The sequence below is a fragment of the Bison bison genome, unplaced genomic scaffold (assembly GCF_000754665.1).
Source record: "Bison bison bison isolate TAMUID 2011002044 unplaced genomic scaffold, Bison_UMD1.0 scf7180017864384, whole genome shotgun sequence".
NCBI lineage: Eukaryota > Metazoa > Chordata > Mammalia > Artiodactyla > Bovidae > Bison > Bison bison.
This window is the reverse complement of record NW_011494956.1, coordinates 13,938,439-13,945,358: the sequence shown is the minus strand read 5'-3', so window position 1 is coordinate 13,945,358 and position 6,920 is coordinate 13,938,439.

The following is a 6,920-nucleotide window of genomic DNA, read 5'->3' as shown; positions in this document are numbered from 1 at the left end:
GAGACAGTATACAGCCTTGACGTACTCCTTTTCCTATTTGAAACCAGTCTGTTGTTCCATGTCCAGTTCTAACTGTTGCTTCCTGACCTGCATACAAATTTCTCAAGAGGCAGATCAGGTGGTCTGGTATTCCCATCTCTTTCAGAATTTTCCACAGTTTATTGTGATCCACATGGTCAAAGGCTTTGGCATAGTCAATAAAGCAGAAATGTTTTTCTGGAACTCTCTTGCTTTTTCCATGATCCAGTGGATGTTGGCAATTTGATCTCTGGTTTCTCTGCCTTTTCTAAAACCAGCTTGAACATCAGGAAGTTCACAGTTCACATATTGCTGAAGCCTGGCTTGGAGAATTTTGAGCATTACTTTACTAGCGTGTGAGATGAGTGCAATTGTGCGGTAGTTTGAGCATTCTTTGGCATTGCCTATCTTTGGGATTGGAATGAAAACTGACCTTTTCCAGTCCTGTGGCCACTGCTGAGTTTTCCAAATTTGTTAGGAGTAACATTTTGCATAGTACTTAGCACATGATGAGTTCATGTAAATGCTTGAGGAATGAGTAACCATCAAATGTTCTCAAATTAATCATTTAACAATATAATTTAGATTCTCTAAGCACACAGTTTATTACCAGTATCTCAAACATCTGACAGTTTTAAACTGTACTTGCCTTTGGCCTCTGGTCTAGGGTTAATCAGTCTCACTATTTTGGATATATAGAGAATCTTTTTTTTTTTTCTGAGAATGTCTTTATTCAACCTTAGTTTTTTCCACCAAAATATTTTTTAATTGAAGTATAATGGATTTACAATGTTGTGTTAATCACTGCTATACAGCAAAGTGATTCAGTTATACATATACGTACACTCTTATTAAAAAATTCTTTTCCATTATGGATTATCATAGGATATTGAATATAGTTCTCTGTGCTATGCAATAGGATCTTGCTGTCTATCCATTCTATATATAAAAGGTTACCTCTGCTAACCCCAACCTCTCACTCTATTCCTCCCTCAGCCCACTCCCCCCTTGGCAACCACCAGCCTGTTCTCTATTTCTGTGATTCTGTTTCATAGGTAGATTTATTTGTGTCCTGTTTTAGATTCCACATATAAATGATATCATATGGTATTTGTCTTTCTCTTTTTGACTTCACTTAGTATGATAATCTCTAGTTACATTAAGAGTCCGTAATAAATCCACCTGCAATGCAGAAGACCCCGGTTCAATTCCTGGGTAGGGAAGATCTGCTGGAGAAGGTACCCACTCCAGTATTCTTGGGCTTCCCTTGTGGCTCAGCTAGTAAAGAATCCACCTGCAAGTCAGACATGACTGAGCAACTTCCACTTTTCTTTCACTCATCTCCCCAGAGGCTAGAAGCTGCTACCCCTGGGAGTGGCAAGAAGAAATAGCAAGAGTGCTCCAAAAAGTCACAACTTTCTGAGGTTTTCCTTTCTGTAATATATTAACATGACTCCCCAGTAAAACGAACCCCAGTCCCTCCTAAGGAAGATAACCAGGGTTAGTCATATGTGATGCCTCATAAGGAGGTGGTGGTTAAATGTGTAGGCATTCCTCCCAGACTGCCAGGGTTCAAAGTGGGAGGGTTCTTGCCTGGTTTAGAACATACGAGCAGGGATTTTTATTATCATATATGAAACAGATCGCCAGTCCAGGTTCGATGCATGAGACAGGGTGCTCAGGGCTGGTGCACTGGGATGACTCGGAGGGATGGGATGGGGAGGAATGTGGGAGGGGGGTTCAGGATAGGGAACACATGTACACCCATGGCTGGTTCATGTCAATGTATGGCAAAAACTGCTACAATATTGTAAAGTAATTAGCCTCCAACTAAAATTAAAAAAAAAATAGAACATATGAGCAGGGATTTTATCATCAGTGTTCTAACTGCTACTGAGATGCTCAGTACCTAGGCCCTGTGGCTGCTCACAGGCAGTGCCTCAGCTGCTTACCAGGCGAGTGCTCTCCATAGAAATGCCTGGGTCCCATCTGATTTCTTTCAACTCTGCTTAGTGGCCTGGCCAACCTCTAACACCGGGGCAGGCACTGGGCTGAGGCTCTCAGCAGCACTGAGCACCCAGTGGAGCCTCTGCAGCCTGGTGGGCAGGGGAGGGTGATATGACAAACCTGAGAGGCTCTTCTCCGAGACTGTTTTCTCCCTGGCTTTGATATCTGACCAATGTCACTTTCATGGCATATTTCACCTGCACAGTGAAGCACTTTTTCGTAATTTTCTTAAAACAGTCATGTTAATATATTACAGAAAGGAAAACCTCAGAAAGTTGTGACTTTTGGAGCACTCTTGCTATTTCTTCTTGCCACTCCCAGGGGTAGCAGCTTCTAGCTTCTGGGGAGATGAGTGAAAGAAAAGTGGAAGTTGCTTAGTCATGTCTGACTTGCAGGTGGATTCTTTACTAGCTGAGCCACAAGGGAAGCCTAAGAATACTGGAGTGGGTACCTTCTCCAGCAGATCTTCCCTACCCAGGAATTGAACTGGGGTCTTCAGCATTGCAAGTGGATTCTTTACCAGCTGAGCTATAAGGGAAGCCCAAAAGAGTTTCAGCTTTCAGAACAGAAGCCTGAAGCAGAAACTTTTCAGTTGACTTCAGTTTTCTGCCCTGAGACAAGAGAACAACAACAACAACAACAACAACAACAAATCAGCCTCTTTTTTTTTTTTTTTTTGTGGAATGAAGAGGAAATATACAACGCAAACAAGCCATAGATAGCTCAATAATTTTTCAACACATACTATTGTTGAATATCCTTAATTGGACATTATATATTCCCCCAAAAGTCTAGAGCATCAGGAATCACTCAGTGTTAGCTCCATACCATACATCTTCACAGTCAGGGCCTTTAGTAAGTAATTTTCTTTTTTACCATATCTTAAATATGCTGGGAGTAAATAATGTTAGAAAGCATTTCCCTTTTTAGAAATATCACTAGTAAAGAAAAATATAAAATATCAGGAGAAGGCAGATGCTAACTTTCCTAAAATGTAACTTTTGAGTCCTACTTGATTTATTTTAATTTTAGTTACTAAATAATGGACAATTTTCTGGATCATATCCCTAAATTTATATTCAAAAATACACAGATATTCTATTTCTTTTAAAAGTGTCAAGCTGGCTATGTTTAAACCAGGAAAGTGTTAACTGATTTCAATACTTTCATTACGGTTAGGTGTTTGGAAAGATACATTTCTCTTTAATGTCCATGAATTCCTGTGGGATGGACTTTCTCAACCACAGAAGCTAGATGTTGGCCCCAGACTATAGCTGGTGACAAAATGTACCCCCTGGGATCATTGCTTTTATTTTGGCAGGAAGGGTGCTTGTCTGATGAGCACACATCTGGAAGAGAAAACACAGCTGTGGGAATGGAAGATGGAGTTGCCCATGAGGGGAACAGATCAGCAGTGCAACCTGAGAACCTCCCACCACCTGCATCAGACCTTTGCGATTCTGGGCACACACATTTCATGGGCGTCTGAACGATAGATTTGAAACAGTGCAACATAGAGGCTCCAATTTCACTTTATGCACAAAATGCAAAGTAATGCAACTCCCCTCAAATGAAAAGCAGCGAAGATCCAAGCCAAAACTACCCATCAGGGAGTGGAGGACCCTGTGAATTGGGAAATGAGCAGCAATGCTGCGTTTTTGCCGTGGCCACAGGGTGCCACCATCTTGGCTGGTCTATGGCGTCAACCTTTTGAGACCCTTCAGTTGTTTCCAGGCACCTAAACTTCCCTGAGTGGTTTTTGGTGACTATTGTCCTGTTATTTTAACATTCAGTTATTATAATTTAGCGAAGTCATCTAAGGATTCATTAGGTGATGTTTGTACAAGTGATGAAAAAGGTACCAGAAAGATCAATAACTTCGGAATAGAAGTTAGAGGTGATGAAATATGGCCAGCAGGCCCCAACAACTGCAATGATATGCTATTAATATTAGAAAAAGCCCTCTGTGAGATATTAGAGCTAATGCTAAGAAAATAAAAAACAGCATTAGAGTACATTATTCTACAATGTTTGTGGATTTATGTGCCCCTAGAATATGTCTCCCATTTTACATTTATTTCTAAGAGGAATTAGTCTTGAATTATCAGAGGCCTTCAACAGCTCATCTCCTGCATAAATCTGAGAGCTTGTGTTGGTTTACTGTTCTTCCTTTCTCTTATTAGGTGGTTTCATCTTTCATCCCAGTGACTAGCAGTGTGCCTGAAGTACAGCAGGGGCTTGGTCAAGGTCTGTGGAATACATGAGAAATAACTAACATGTATAGAATATTTTACACATGCTCAGAAACTGGTTAACAGTATACATGTGCTATCTCTGTTAATGCTCAAACAATCCTAATAAGTAAGCATTATCATCCACAGTTTTACAGGTGAGGAAAGTAGGCTCAGAGTGCTTAAGTAATATGGCCCAAGGTCACACAAGTAATGGTAGGCAGAGCCAGCTCTGAATCAGTCACACTAACTTACACTGCCTCCCAAATGCATTGGAGGGAGAAGGGATTATAGTTAAATCCATAACTAACTTATATAGTAAGTGATTTCTGGATGCTGTTGAGTATCCTTTGGGTAGCTTACTGCATGGTGACTTTTTCTTAACAGCTGATGAGCAAAAGTAAACCCAGAGACAAGTTTAAGGGCTATTCATGGGATTCCCTGGTCAAGAATACTGGAGTAGGCTTCCATTTCCTTCTCCAGGGGAGCTTCCTGACCCAGGGTTGGAACCTGGGTGGCAGGTGGGTTCTTTACCACTGAGCCACCTGTAAAGCCCTATATATGGGCTGGAGGGAAGTGTAATGTATACCAGTGTGTACTTGTTTAGAAATACAACTTCTCAGGCCCTTTCCCAGACCTGCTAAACCAGGAATTCTGGGATGAGGCCAACAAATCTGTTTTATAAGCTCTTTGGTTGATTCTGATACACAATCAGGTTTGAGAGCTACTGACCTATACAATAGAAAGAAAAGTACCTTGTTTGGACATGAAATTCATGGGCACAATTGGAGAGGGAGGCAGCGATGAGTGGAAAATGTTGAGGGTGAGAGTGGAGAAACAGAACTCTGAATCTGACAGCATTCAGGTCTCTGGATGGGGTGAGGTGGCCAGGATTGGAGCCTGAAAGAAATAGAGATGTCTGAAATTTCATTTCTCGTCCTGCAGTATATCATCTTAGTTTGTTCAAACGCTTAGTGATGTCTGATTCACAGACCAAGACTTAAGTGAATGGTTTTTTGTAAACACCAGAGAAAGATGTTGACTTCTATTCTCCATCAACACACCTTAGTCAGAGAAATGACCCACTGATACAACTAATTCAGCAAAAACAGAACCATAGAGCCAGGAAGCACCCTGAGAAGATAGGTTGTACAGAGTTTCATGGAAATCTTAAGGAGGACATGAGAGTTACTCTTATCTGGCCCTTTAAGGGTTGTGTTGATCTCAGCTTGCATGGGTCAGAGAATGAGCTAATGAAGTGAGGTTCTGGTCTTTTTATTTTTGGGGTTGGGATGTGTTCTGGTGCCCAAATGCTGACTCCTAACTCTCAGAACTGCTCAGGGACTAACCAATGTGTATGAAAGTATAGGGGCTTCCCTAGTAGCTCAGATGGTAAAGCATCTGCCTACAATTCGAGAGACCCAGGTTCGATCCCTGGGTCGGGACGATCCCTGGAGAAGAAAATGGCAGCCTACTCCAGTACTCTTGCCTGGAAAATCCCGTGGACTGAGGAGCCTGGTAGTACAATCCATGGGGTCGCAAGAGTTGGACAAGACTGAGTGACTTCACTTCACTTTATGAAAGTATAGAGTGTCAGTATCTACATAATCTTCAATAATTGGTAGGCATACTAGGTCTGGTGCTGGTCTGTGGCCTGTTAGGACTATAGCAATAGGTGAGTAGCAGGTGAGCAAACAAAGCTTCATCTGTGTTTACAGACACTCCCTATCACTCACATTATTGCCTGAGTGGTCGGATCAGACTGCCTGTCAGATCAGAGGCAGCATTAGTTTCTCATGGGAACGTGAACTCGCCTGTGAACTGTGTATATGAGGGATCTAGGCTGTGTGCTCCTTATGAGAATCATCCTGAAACTATCCCCTCCTCAACCCTGCCCTGGTTCATGGAAAATTTTTGTCTTCCATGAAACCAGTCCCTGGTGCCAAAAAGATGGGGAACTGCTGCTGTAGGATGGGTGTGATAACCGTCTTCTGCAGACAGAGGATGAATAGTCACATTCCTGGGGCTGCAGCTGATGTCAGTGACAAACTGGAGGAGAAGAGGGCTCCTCTGTTCCCAAAAGCTTTCTGTGGAAAACACACACATACACCCTTTTTTTTTTTTTTCTGTAGTTGAGGAAGGAGATAAGTTCTGTGTCTGGGCTGAGAAGGTTCTGAGCAGAGTCTACATATGAAGTCATAGAAGCCCAGGATGGAAAGGTGGTCCTGAGAATGCGAACCCCTGGAATTCACAGGAAGAGCTTTGGAATTCTAATGGCTATGCTTTGCAGGTGGCACTCAGGTTAATTTTAGCTAAATCTCAAGGGACAGGGAGATCCCAGCTAATTCTAGATTTCAAGAGTGTTCAACATAAGTAACATGGTGAATCAGGGTGCTCTTTCAACTATGATGGGGAATTTATCTTGAAATAGCTATGTCTCCTGTTTCCTCAGATTAGTTAACATTTATTAAATGTTTATTTATCTGGGCATTGTGTGAAGTCTTCCATTATTTCATTTGATATTCATAAAATCCATATGAAGAGGTTGCTCCAAGTATTTTCTTATTTTATAGATGAGGAAATGGACTCAGAGGTAGAGAACTGGGTTCAAACTGAGGTCTTCAGACTCTCAGCCTGAGACCATTTCTCTTAAATGCCACTTTA